The sequence below is a fragment of the Schistocerca nitens genome, chromosome 1 (assembly GCF_023898315.1).
Source record: "Schistocerca nitens isolate TAMUIC-IGC-003100 chromosome 1, iqSchNite1.1, whole genome shotgun sequence".
Taxonomy (NCBI): Eukaryota; Metazoa; Arthropoda; class Insecta; order Orthoptera; family Acrididae; genus Schistocerca; species Schistocerca nitens.
In genome coordinates this window covers 287,915,947-287,929,858 of record NC_064614.1, presented here as the reverse complement: position 1 = coordinate 287,929,858, position 13,912 = coordinate 287,915,947, and the positions used below count along the sequence as shown (strand labels likewise).

The window sequence follows — 13,912 nt, the reverse complement described above, 5'->3', positions numbered from 1 at the left end:
CGGAAAACCTAAATCAGGATGGCCGGAGATGGGTTTGAAATGTCGTCCTCCCGAATGCAACTCCAGTGTGCTACCACTACGGATGAAGTATCACCACCAGATGGATTTAAAAATAACCAAAACCTTTCAACAGGCTCTCCAGTAGATAATAGATAACAAACTACTACAACCACCTGAAATTTAGAAGATACATGAGAAGTTTCATCTGATATCATAAACGCAAAATGTGCCTTAGTTATTTCTGTATTAATTCCCTCATGGTACACGTGGTACATAAACTCTAGTAAATCATTTCGCATATCCTTGGATGCCCCCTTAAAGACTGTAGCAGTTTTCCTGTGCTCTTCTACATCTGCATATGAAGCTGAAGTGGAATTAAGTAGCCCTCAGGATTGTTATAGAGTCTGATGTTTCATCATGTCCACATGAGGCAAGTTCAAACACACCGCAGAGCTTAATACAGTCAATTAGTTTGGGACGAACATAGCAATTAGCAATTTTTTCCTTACGTTGTCATTCTGTTTTTCTATATTCTATCTGAAAGCTGAGCTAAGCGGTTGCTTAATTTCCATTTTTCCAAGGACTGATAAATCTAAATATGCATCCTTAGGTGCAATGAATTTGTCGTGTCACTTAACTTTGTGTGTTCATGTCTAGCTTGTATCTCTTCCCCTGGCAAAAATCAAACACAGAAAACAAAACAGTTTACTTGTAGAAATGCTGTCATGAATCCAACTACTACGTTTACATGTATTTATACTGTCACGTAGAAGAAGGTGTAATTATATGAATGACAAACACTAACTCCACTTAACGAAGGTTTATTTAGCACCTGCACATACAAGAGCACGGAGCTAACTGCCTCCAGCCAGAACACATACAGTGTGTGTACAGCTACAGAACATTCCAGAACAATGATTCTTGACATTTTAGGATACTTCTAGAAGGTACTCAAACTAAATGTACAAATTAAAATTGTACAGTAAAGGTGAGTTTTGAACTCACGGCCCTCCATGCAACAGTTTAGTATCATAACTACTACACCACAGTGCTACTCAGCTTCTTCTGCGACACTGCTTCCTCCTTAAGTGAACAGCGTCTCGGTGTTACGTCATCCTAGTCCGGGAACGAGTCATCGGTCCTGCATACTCCGACTCCCGATGACTGAGTCTCGCCCTGGTGTTGATCTACTTAGAACTTCTTTTGCCACTATATTCTTCATCAGCTTTCCGCTTGTTGCCTGTCACTGGAGCTTCGAATTGACCCTGGGTTGCAGGATCCTTATAGGGCTTCATTCAAAGGATGTGGACCGTACCTCTGATCTTTCGTCATCTTGTGTCAGGGTCGAAATCTTCAACTTTATAAGTAACATCAAACAACTGTCTTACAACCTTATAAGGTCCAAAGTAGTGCCTGAGGAGCTTCTCAAAGAGACCAACCTTCCAAACAAGAGTGAAGATCCAGGCGAGGTCACCAGGCTGGTAGACAACAGGCTCGCGTCATACTTTCGGCGATCGTTTTCTTGAGCCTTCAGCGTGCGGAATCGACCTAACTGCCGAGCTTCCTCAGCTCTGGTTAACACCTGGCCAATGTAGTTGTCATCCGCGTCATCAGGACGTAACGGAAATAAAGTGTCCATCGCCGTAGTTGCCTCACACCCATGCACCAGGAAAAATAGCGTAAATCCTGTGGTGTCTTGTTTGGTGGTGTTGTAGGTCAATGTCACAAAAAGTAGCACCTCATCCCAGTTGCTCTGCTCAACACTGACGAACATTGATAGTGGCCAAGGTCTTATTAAGGCATTCAGTAAGCCCGTTAGTGTGTGGATGGTAGGCAGTCGTCATGTGATGAGTAATGTTGCACTGATGGTTTATCTCTGTCACAAGATTCAATTGAAAAACTTTCCATCAATCCATAATTAACGACCTAGGGGCACCATGTTTTAATACAATGTCTTCCACAATGAATTTGGCTACCTCGGATGCTTCGGCTGTTTTCATGCTTTTACAATGGCATAGAGTGTCAGATAATCAGGGCAAACAATAATCCATCTCTTGCCACTAGCAGACGTTGGAAATCATTTGCAGAGGTCAATCCCAACATGTTAAAAAGGCGTTTCGGCTGGTGGAATTGGTATGAGTTGGCCAGGTGGTTTCTGAGGAACTGCCTTTCTCCTCTTGCACTCTCTACAGAGCGACACATAGTGACGGACACTCCTAAATAAACCTGGCCAGAAAAATCTCTTGCGGATTCTACTGTATGTCTTCATAAATCCTAAATGTCCAGCCTCAGGTGTGTTATGGAATTTCTGTAGAACATCTAAGTGCAATTGTCTAGGAATCACTTGTAGCCACTTCTTTCCAAATGGATCAAAATTTTTCTTGCAAAGTAATCCATTAACTACCTTCAATTGTCCTTTCACATCCTCTGACTGATTTAAGGCAAGCATAATTTGAGATATCTTGGCATCCTTCTTCTGCTCAGCTGAGAGATCCTGGAGAGCAGCAAGATAGTCACTATCTTCATCAAAGTCTTGCACACGGTTCCTTGAGAGACAGTCGGCATCTTGGTGTTTTCTTCCACTTTTGTACACTATGGTAATGTCATACTCCTGAAGACGTAGTGCCCACCTGGTGAGTCATCCAGTTGGATCCTTAAGACCTGTCAACCAACAAAGTGAATGATAGTCTGTAACAACTGCGAATGGCCTTCCATAGAGAAACTGTCGACATTCTCTTTCTGTAGTTGAGTAGTTTCTCGGCTTTTGAAAGTGTCCTAGAAGCATAGGCTATAACCTTCTCCGTTCCATCCGAAATTTGCACCAGAACAACACCAATCCCATACCCACTGGCATCTGTGTGTAGTTCTGTAGGTGCTCTCTCATCATACAGACCAAGTACAGGGTCAGTCGTCAGAGCTTTTTGCAGCACATCAAAAGAATCTTGTTGAGCACCACCCTAGATAAATTTAGCATCAGCTTTTAACAACTCTTGGAGTGGCCTGGCTTTGATACAAAAGTCTTTGATAAAACGGTGGTAATAAGAACATAATCCTAGGAAGCTTCTCACATCTCCAATACTTTTAGGAATAGGAAATTCCGTTATGGTTCTCACCTTTTCTGGGTCTGGCCACACACCTTTGTTTGACAAAAGTGTCCAAGTATCTTGATTTCTTTTGCTCCAAAGAGACACTTTCTTGAATTAAGTTTCAGTCCGCCTTGTTGGAGACACTTAAGAATGGCCCTCAGTCTTTTTATATCTTCATCAAATGTCTCTGAGAACACAAAGACACATCGTCCACTTCAGGTGCCTTAGAAGATTATCCATCATCCGTTCAAAAGTAGCTGATGCATTACACATACCAAACAGCAATACCTTAAACTCATACAGGCCCTCAGGGATGATGAATGCAGTTCTCTCACGATCAGCCTCATCTACTTCGATTTGCCAGTATCCCGAGTACATGTCCATGGTTGAGAAAAGCTTAGCCCCCTTCAGTCAATCTACTGTATTGTCAATTCGTGGAAGAGGGTAAATATCCTTTTTAGTTATCTTATTAAGCTTCCTGTAATCAACACAAAAGCGCCAACTGCCATCCTTCTTCCTGACAAGAACCAATGGTGACAACCATGGGCTCTGCGAAGGCTGAATGATGTCATTCTTCATCATTTTCTCTACCTCGTCGCGAATTATTCGACGTTCAATTGCTGACACACGGTATGCTCTCTGGCTTACTGGTTGATTGTCTCGAGTGCTAATCCAGTGCTTCAGCATCGATTTGTATAATTTGTTCTTCACCTGTGGATTGAAGCATTCAGAGAACTCTTGAAGAATGGCAAGTAGCTTCTTCTGTTGTTCCTTAGTGAGATCTGGTGATAGTTGAGCTAGATCTTGTCTCATAGTGGCAGCGCTAATTTCACCCACAGGCTTGGCATGGAAGTTTTCTATGATGCTCAGCTGTTCTTCAATTAACAGCTCAGCGTTTGCTACGCACATGCGTCTTGGAAGAATCTGCGGTACTCAGCGACAGTTACTATCCACAAGTCACCGAATCCATTCTTAAACGAGACGACAGAGGCTGGGATGACCAAGTTATTCTTCAGTGGTGTGCTTCTCTTACATTCCACTACAAGATCCATGGGTTGATGCATGGCATGACACGTGACAGTTACCTTTCTAGCGCTGACTGCAGGAATGATCACTTCATCCAGCACACATAGTCTCCACACACTCGGATGCGCATCTTCCTGTCCACAGTATCTCATCTCGTCTAGCATAATCTTCGAGTGACCACAATCTATAATTGCCTGAGAAGCTTTCAAAAAGTCCCATCCGAGAATGACGTCATGACTACACTCTTGTAAAATGATGAATTCTAAGGGCTGTGTGTGGCCACTTATACCCACACGAATAGTACACCTTCCTGTAGGTTTTACATATTTCCCATTAGCCACCTTCAGCAGAGATGTTTTGTTGTCAATGAATACCGTTTTCTGCAACTAGCGATGGTACTTCTCCGAAACGACGGTACTTCTCCGAAATGATTGAATACGATGCTCCAGAGTCGACAAGAGCTTGGGCTGGTCAGCCATCCATGAGTATATCGACATAGTTTCCCATCATTTTTGTAGTGATCGACAGCAAAGGATTTTTCTCTGTGGTGGCCTCACCTCCAAGGAAGTTTGCACCCTTTAGTTTTCCAGGTTGCAGCAGCTAGGTGATTGGCTGGAGCTTCTAAACGACAATGGAAAACTTGATCGGCATGTTGGGGAGTGTCCCCTCCAGCGGCTAGCTTGTGGCGATGGTGACCTACGTCGTCCTGCACCCAAGTCTTCCTTGTTCATCTTTGTCATCCCGAAGTTGACATCAGCTAAGATCGGTCTGCTGTCTACTGGTGCGGGCGTCATCAAATATCCGCCGCCTTTCTCAACAACAGAGCACCACCTGTCCTGGTCATCCTCATTGGAAACATACTGGTTGGTTATCCTGGGTCCTCCACATGTCAGTCTTCCTTGGTGCCCAAGCAGGTTCCTCATGCAGCAGTGTAGGAACTTAACTGCACCTGGGTCTCAACTTTTTCACTGTCTTAAAGGGACAAGAAGGACGAGAGATTGGGTTCAATGTCTGTTCCACTTCCTCCCTTATGACCTCTTGAAGCGTCTCGGTTTCTTGCTCGCCATGCAATCTAAGTGCCTTCTGAACTTCCTCTCTCACTATCTCATGAAGAACACTTGTGAAATCAGTTGCTTCCTCCATCACAGACATCAATACGACGTTCTGGAAGCTGTTCAAAATTCTTATGTGTAATTCTTTTTTGATGCATTGTCTTGATATACTGGCACCATTTTATGAAGTCGTCTGCTGCCAAAACCTCCTTCAGGAGTAGGGCTTGATACATGTCCTCAGCAGCACCCTTTATGAGATGTGCAACCTTATCTTCCTCCTTCATCCTAGGATCCACTATTTTCCACAGCTCCAAGACGTCTTGAATGTAGGATGCTGTAGTTTCTCCTGGATGCTGTGCCCTGCACTTTAATTTATCTTCAGCTACACTGCTGTTGTCGTGTGACGCCGAAATACTTGTGCAGTTCCACCTGAAATACTTCCCAGCTTGTGAACTTCTCCTCGTTGTTCTCATACCATTGCTTGGCAGTGCCCTCCAAGTAGAAAAATATGTTAGCCAAACACATGGTGTCATCCCACTTGTTAAATTTGGCTATACGCTCATATACCTTCATCCACTTGTTCGGATCTTGGCCATTGTCACTAGAGAACCCGGAAAGATGTCTCATGTGGTGGCATACAGTTGCTGTCATCACAATGTCTTCTTCTTCTTCTTCTTCTTCTTCTGTCTCCGATAGATTGCGATCCGTTGAATATGGCTCGAACTCAGGTTTCTCGCCATGTAAACGGCAGCTCTGTCATGGCCTCATGAGAGCCACTGTGACGTCAATAATATGCGCTATCACAAGGTCCAATACCCAGTGTCTCCACCAGAATAATCTCACATAGAAGAAGGTGTAATTAGATGAATGTCGAACACTAACTTCACTTAACGAAGGTTTATTCAGCACTTGCGGATACAAGAGTGCAGAGCAAACTACCTCCAGCCAGAACACTTACAGTATATATACAGCTACCAAACATTCCAGTACAATGATTCTTGACATTTGTGGATACTTCTAGACGTACTCTAATCGAGTATAGAAATTAAAATGAGTTTTGAACTCACGACTGTCCATGCAACAGTTTAGTATCATAACCACTACACCACGGTGCTACTCAGCTTCTTCTGCAACAATATTAACAGACCTGGTAAAAGTCTTACCTCGGCTTTTTTTGCACTAGTTTTAATTTGAGCTGAGGCATCAGCCTACTAATCTTCTTTATTTCGCACTTCTGTTCCCAACTTAAAGCTGTGAAATTTGTTTCTAAAAGATACTGAACACTGCTGATTACTCTTTGAAAAAAACTTCGAGAACAGATGAATATGCATCAGAACACTAAAACACAACAACAATGTAGGAAAAGACAGATTGCTACTAATCATAAAGATAACACACTAAATTGCAGATAGGCACAATTGAAAGACAGCTACACAAAACTTTCAGCTACAGCCTTCATCAAAAAAAGTCAAACACATACCATTCATTCACACAAGCAAGCACACCTCACACACACGGCCACCAACTCCGGCAGCTTGGGCCAGAATGGAAACATCACACGGGATGGAAGTAGCAATCTGAAGGGAGCAAGGAAGGGGAAGGAATAGCAGTGTATGGGTGGGGAAAGAGAGGAACGCTATCTGGCGGCATGTGCAGGGATCAGAATGCCACAGTTGCAGTGTCAGAGGGTTGTGGGGCAGGAAGTGGGGATGGTTGGTTGGTTGGTTTGGGGAAGGAGACCAGACAGCGTGGTCATCGGTCTCATCAGATTAGGGAAGGATTGGGAAGGAAGTCGGCCGTGCCCTTTCAGAGGAACCATCCCGGCATTTGCCTGGAGTGATTCAGGGAAATCACGGAAAACCTAAATCAGGATGGCCGGACGCGGGATTGAACCGTCGTCCTCCCGAATGCGAGTCCAGTGTCTAACCACTGCGCCACCCCGCTCGGTCAGGAAGTGGGGAAAACTGAACAATAAAGAAAGGAGAGAAGCAGATACAGAAGGACAGATGCTTTGGCAGAGGGTGCCAAACAAAGAGTGTAAGAGATAAGAATGGGGAGGGGGTGATACGACAGAGTCAGTGGAAACTGTTGGGTGGAGGGTGTGGGGACAGTATGTTATCATAGTTTGAGGCCAGGATAGTTACAGGAGTGGAGAATTTGTTGTAAAGATAACTCTCATCTGTGCAGTTCAGAAAAACTGGTGGCTGAGTGGAGAAACCTGATGAGGATCCACGCCACATGAACTTGGATCCTCAAGCTAACCCATCCCTCCTCCCCCTCCGCTTACTCCCGTACCTCATCCATTCCTTTTCTCCCATGTTTCAGTACATTTTAAATATAATTGTGCATAATTTTATGTGCTTTCACATGGTTTCATGCATTTTTGCATATTTTTATGTATATGTGTGCATTTTTGTATATCTTTACATGTTTCTGCATCTCTTTATGTATTTTTATGTGCATTTTCTCTTATTCAGCTTCTCTCACAACCATCTGGGCCTATTTTGCCCATTTACACATCATTCCCATTTCTTTTACAAAATTCCTACCACAATGGACCCCAGCTCCATCTTTTTGCACCAGTTCAGAAAGGTATCACTTTCCCTGGCTAAAACACTGTCCAACATCCTATTTCTTAAATACTATCTAAACTAAGGGATCCCTCCAAACCACATAACCATAAAAACTACTTTCTCTGGATCCCACCCCCTCCTTTCACAATGACCTTCACCTTTCCAGAGTCCGCCAGTCCTTGGCCCTCACAAACCTAGTACCTCAAAAGCACATCTCCATTGCACAGGTATCCCAGAGCCACCTATGCTACCTCCGAAAGATACTGCTACTGTGCAATCCCTACTTCATACATCACATCTCTGAAGCTGAATCCCTTATTCTCCAGCACCTGGAGGAGCATTCCATATGCCACCTCCGTAAGTTATCCAACCCCTATCCTACCCACAGTGTTTCTCCTTGTCCACCCCTCACAGCAGCAACTTACCACATCCCCCAAATACAGAGCTGAAACATTCCCGCAACATGATTGTTTATCTTTCCACCAAAGCCCTCAGCTCCAAAGAAGTTTCTGTCCTATCCAAAGGCCTCACCTTTAGCAACACACCCAAATTTAACCTTGCTGGACTTGTCAAAGACCTACTCCCCTTCTCCCAATCCCTGCAATGAGAACCCTTCTTTACTTCCAATCCCTCTAACCAAAACCAACCTAATTCCAACACTGAAACCTGCCTCTCCCAGTTCATACCACCATCCACCTGTGATCCTTCCACCCTCCCACCAACTACCTGCTGGTCACCTTCCAGAAATTTCTTACCTCCAGCTTAGTCTCACCATCCTTCCCCACGTCCCTAACTCACAACACCAATCTATCAACAAAAGAAAGAACAGCCACAAACAACCTCAAAACTAATCCTGACCTAATCATCCCACCAGCAAATGAAGGTTCACCATTGCTGTTATAAATCACAGTGACTACCTGGCAGGAGGCCTCCACCAATTATCTGACTACTCCGCCTAACTCTGTCAGAGTGATTCCATCCCAGAAGTCCAACACAAACTCCAATCCCTGGTTAAAGCTTTAGGCCCTTCCCAGAACCTCTGCCATGAATCCATTTCCCTCCTCACCCCTATGACACTCTGCACATCCACCTTCCACATTCTCCCCAAAATCCACAAACCCAACAATCCTGGACACCCCTTTGTGGCTTGTTATTGTCCCCCCCCCCCCCTCCCTTCCTCAACTGAAAGAATTTCGGCCCTCATTGACCAACATCTCCACCCAACTGCCCGTGATCTAGCCTCCTACATCAAAGATACCCACGCATTTACCTGGATCCCTACCTGTCCCTGCTGACATCATCTCCCTGTACACCAACATCCCTTATGCCCATGGTCTTACTACCATTGAACACTAACTTTCCCAGTGTCCTTCAGACTCCGAACACACTACCTCATTCCTCATACACCTTACTAAATTTATTGTAACCGACAACTACTTCTCCTTAAAATGGAATGTATACAAACAAACCCATGGCACAGTCATGGGCACCCGCATGGCTCACTCCTATGCCAACCTGCTTATGGGCCACAAAGGGGAGAGCTTCCTGCCCTCCCTAAACGTCAAAATCCTAACCTGGTTCAGGTACACTGGCGATACCTTCATGATCTAGGCTCAGGGCCAAGACACCCTATCTTCATTCCTTCACAACCTCAACAACTTCTCTCCCACCCACTCCACCTGGTCCTCCTCGAACCAGTGAGCCACATTCCTAGACATTGACCTCCCCCTCTCTGATGGCTCCATCCACACCTCTGTTGACATTAAACCCACCAGCCATAAAGATTACCTGCATTTTGACAGCTGTCATCTCTTTCACACCAAAACAAAATCCTCCCTTACAGCCTGGTCACCTGGGGATGGTGTATCTGCAGTGACAAAAATTCCTTTACCCAGTATGCTGAGGGCCTCACCAAGCCCTGCCATTTCCCCTCAAACCCCAAATTCTCCCACCACCCCCAAAAAACCAGTCACAATGGAGTGCCTCCTTTGACACCCAATACCACCTCAGACTGTAACAAGTGAACCACTTCCTTCACCAGGGCTTTGATTACCTGTCATCATGGCCTGAAATGAAGGACATCCTACCTGGGTGGTGTTCCATTGCCCACACAACCTCCATAACATCCTTGTTCATCCTTACGCCATTCCCAATCCCAACCCCTTGCCACAAGGATCATACCCCTGTGGAAGACCCGGGTGCAAAACCTACCCAATCCACTCACACAGAACTTCTTATTCCAGTCCTGTTACAGGTTTATCCCACCCCATCAGGGGTCTGGCCACCTGTGAAAGCAGCCATGCCATGCCATTTACCAGCTCTGCTGAAGTCATTGCACAGTTTCTTATACTGGTATGAATACAAACCAGCGGTCCACCGGGATGAATGACCACTTCCAAACTGTGGCCAAGACCAAAGTAGACCAACCTGTGGCACAAATGCAGCTGAGCACAGCTTGCTCGATTTCAATGGCTGCTTCACTATCCGAGCTATCTGTTTTCTCCCCTCCATCACCAGCTTTTCTGAACTGTACAGAGGGAGTTATCCTTACAACATATTCTCTGCTCCATAAATATCTAGGCCTCAGCCTGCAGTAACATACTGTCCCTGTGCCCTCCATCCAACAGTTTCTGTACCTTCTGTCCTATCACCTCTTACCCATTCTCATCTTCTACACACTTTGCTTGCCACCCTCTGCCAATGGACCCATACATCTTTCTCCAATCCTCTCCTTTTTCACTCAGTTTTATCCACCTCCCTGCCCCACAACTGCCTGACAATGCGCCTGTTGGCATTCTACATCCTACACACTCTGCCGAACAGCGCTCCTCTCTTCCTCCACCCATACACTGCTATCACTGCCCCTTCCCTTCCCCTTTCCCTTTCCCTTTCCCTTCCCCCTCCCCTTCCCCTTCCTCTCCAGATTGCTGCTTCTGTCTCACGTGATAGTTGCATTCTGGCCTGAGCTGCCAGAGTTGGTGGTCATGTGTGTATGTGAGGTGTGCTTGCTTTTATGAATGAATAGTGAGTGTTTCTCTTTTTCCAATAAAGGCTGTAGCTTATGTGTAGGTGTCTTTTAATTGTGCCTGTCTGCAACTTAGGGTGTTATCTTTACAGTAAGTAGCAATCTACCTTTTCCTAAATTGTTGATATTCCTACCTGGAGTTTCCACTAGTGCAATTAAGACACACATGCTATCTGCTTTCCTTGTGACCCACATTCTTTCACTTCAGGTCAGTTCGAGCATTTCTGCCAGTGTCTGACTGACATTTGAGCTACTTCTTCCATGAGTAGAAATGCACACATTACTAGTGATGCTTCCTCTTGCCCCTCCATGCCGAAGGAACCTCATAAGCTTACTCATGGAGGTTCTGAAGTGCCTGGGCAATGCTTTGGCACATACACAAGTTATCCGAATGACTTAAAAAAGATTTTCATCTTGTAAAAGTACTTTGAAAATGTAGATAAAATGATCTAACATGAAAAGGAAACTAAAAATGATTGTTTAAATATATACATATGTAATTTGCGCAATCATCTCTTTTCCCAAGTTTCACTGAGCCACTGAATACTTAATACCATGCCAGTGACTATAATTCATCTACGTGCTGCTGCACTAAGCTAAAAGTTTCAAGTTCCTCACTGAGAAATGATACTACTGCTTCATTATCTAGTTTCTGAACATATAAATCTTTCTCCTTCACTTAATTGTCCTTTATACTTTGGTAATTGTTTTTGCTACAACTGCCTCATGGACACCGTTGGAATGCACAATACACATGAATGGATGCAGGTGATCAGACAGGATGCTTATGTACATGTCACCTATCAGAGTCGTATCTAGATGTATCAGGGGTTCTATATCATTCCAACTGCTCCCATGCCACACCATGAAGAGCCTCCACCAGCTAGAACAGTCCCCTGCTGACATGTGGGGTCCATGGATTCATGAGATTGTCTCCATATCAATACACATCCATCTACTTGATAAAATTTGAAACGAGATTCGTCCGACAGGGCAACATGTTTCCAGTCATCAACAGTCCAATGTCGGTTTTGATGGGCCCAGGTGAGGTGCAAATCTTTGTGTCGTGCAGTCATTAAGGGTACACAAGTGAGCCTTCAGCTCCGAAAGCCCATATGGATGATGTTTCATTGAATGTTCACACATTGATGCTTGTTGATAGCCCAGCATTGAAATCTGCATCAATTTGCAGAAGGGTTGCACTTCTGTCATGCTCAACAATTCTCTTCAGTCTTCATTGGTCCCGTTCTTGCAGGATCTTTTTCTGGCCACAGCAATGTCAGAGATTTGATGTTTCGACAAATTCCTGATATTCACGGTACACTCGTGATATGGTCGTTGAGAAAATCCCCACTTCATTGCTATCTCGAAGATCCTGTGTCCCATGGCTCGTGCGTCCACTATGACACAACTTTCAAACTCCCTTAAATCGCCTGCTATTGTAGCAGCAGTAACCAATTAAACAACTGCGCCAGACAATTGTTGTCTTCTATAAGCGTTGCCGACTCCAGCACCTTATTGTGCCTGTAAACATACCTCAGTACTTGAATACAGATGCCTATATCAGTTTCTTTGGTGCTTCAGTGTAGCTCATTACTCACACGAAGTGTTGAGTGCTACTGACAGGGGATTTCAAATTGGTTCCGTATTTCTAGATTTCCAGAAGATCTTTGACACTGTACCACACGAATGGCTTGTAGTGAAATTGTATGCTTATGAAATATTGTCTCAGTTATGAGATTGGATTCGTGCTTTCCTGTCAGAGAGGTCACAGTTCATAGTAATTGACGGAAAGGCATAGAGTAAAACAGACGTGATTTCTGGCATTCCCCAAGATAGTGCTATAGACCATCTGCTGTTCCTTATCTATATAAACAATTTAGGAGACAATCTGAGCAGCCACCTTCGGTTGTTTGCTGATGATGCTATCGTTTATTGTCTAGTAAACTCATTTGAAGATCAAAACAAATTGCAAAATGATTTAGAAAAGGTATCTAAATGGTGAAAAAATGGGCAACTGACCCTAAATAATGAAAAGTGTGAGGTCATCCACATGAGTGCTACAAGGAATCCATTAAATTTCAGTTACACGATAAATCAGTCTAATCTAAAGGTCGTAAATTCAAATAAACACCCAGGAATTACAATTACAAACAACTTAAATGGGAAAGAACACACAGAAAATGTTGTGGGGAAGGCAAACCAAAGACTGCATTTTATCGGCAGAACACGTAGAAAACAGATCCGCTAAAGAGACTGCCTACACTATGCTTGTCCATCCTCTTTTGGAGAACTGCTGTGCGATCTGGGATCCTTACCCACTAGGATTCACAAAGTATCTCAAGAAAGTCCAAAGAAGAGCAGCACATTTTGTATTATCACAAAATAGGGGAGAGTGTGTCACAGACATGATACAGAATTTGGGATGGAAAGGACACCATTAAAAGAAAGGTGTTATCTGTTGCGGCAGAATCTTCTCATGAAATTTCAATCACCAACTTCCTTCTCCACATCAGTGTCCTTCCAAACATCTGTGCTACCTTGCTTAGTCACAGGTGTCAAGGAGGACACACACACACACACACACACACACACACACACACTCTCTCTCTCTCTCTCTCTCTCTCTCTCTCTCTCTCTCTCCCCCTCTCCCAGACAGACAGACAAACACACACACACTATTATTGCATGTTCAGGACCTCTTCAGGAGTTGTCTAGCAGACACAATTTTAGCTTGTTTATGGGGTCAAAGATTTTCATGGCTGAATAGCTCACTACTTCTTGTGCCATACTTATGCTGAGCGATGAATGGTGTAAATAATTTTTTACTTCTGATATTTTATTTATGAATGTTGGCATTGTTTTTAAATTGTGATTAACAGCTAACAACAAACTTTGTAAGGGAATAAATGTGTTACTGAGAGGCTGTTTTGTCAGTACATGCAAATGTTTAAAGAGCTGTTTACAAGAGGTGGTAGAGGGGACATCATATATTATGCACATAACACACTTCTGTACAACAAATGTGTTCTTCCTCACTGATGAATTACACCAGAATATGATGCCATAAATCGGAAATGGAAGACAACATGTTGACATTTTCACCTCCAAAATCTGATATTATCCAGAAAGCAAAAGTAGATATTTAAG

The 13,912-nt window shown here is 43.9% G+C and overlaps 1 protein-coding gene across 2 annotated transcripts in view; it reads right to left on the bottom strand.

Moving 5' to 3' along the window:
* Window positions 1-13,912, bottom strand: part of LOC126248196 (protein TAPT1 homolog) — a 137,931-nt gene that overhangs the window by 45,258 nt on the left and 78,761 nt on the right. The window lies entirely within an intron of this gene.